Genomic DNA, 446 nt, shown 5'->3' with positions numbered 1-446 from the left:
TAAAAAAAAAAGTGATAACGATTCGGGCAAGGTAGTAAATTATTATTTTTATATGAGAACCTTAAAATTGATTCTACTCTTAAAATATAATATCTCTACATCCTTCCTGTTTCTCTCTCTGCCTGTCTTTTCTTAATAAATGTCTTAAAATGTGTTCACGGTCCGTGTGCAGTATTTAAATTCCACATTTTAGATCAAATGTAATACTGTTTAGTCTTAGAATCTCCACTAATTCATGTATCAAATTTCATCAATACGCGCAAGGGTCTCTTACGACAAACTAAAAAGGAATTTTATGAACCCCTAGACTTTCAAAATATTATAGTAGAATTACCCAGTCTTGTGTGAGTATATCTGATAATAGTGTGTTTTCCGTTCGACTTTTATCATACAGAAATTTCAAGGACAATCTAGTGTATCTTTTTCGGATGTTGATGAAATGATTT

Source organism: Penaeus monodon, chromosome 20 (genome assembly GCF_015228065.2).
Source record: "Penaeus monodon isolate SGIC_2016 chromosome 20, NSTDA_Pmon_1, whole genome shotgun sequence".
Classification (NCBI taxonomy): domain Eukaryota; kingdom Metazoa; phylum Arthropoda; class Malacostraca; order Decapoda; family Penaeidae; genus Penaeus; species Penaeus monodon.
This window is presented reverse-complemented; position numbering follows the sequence as displayed.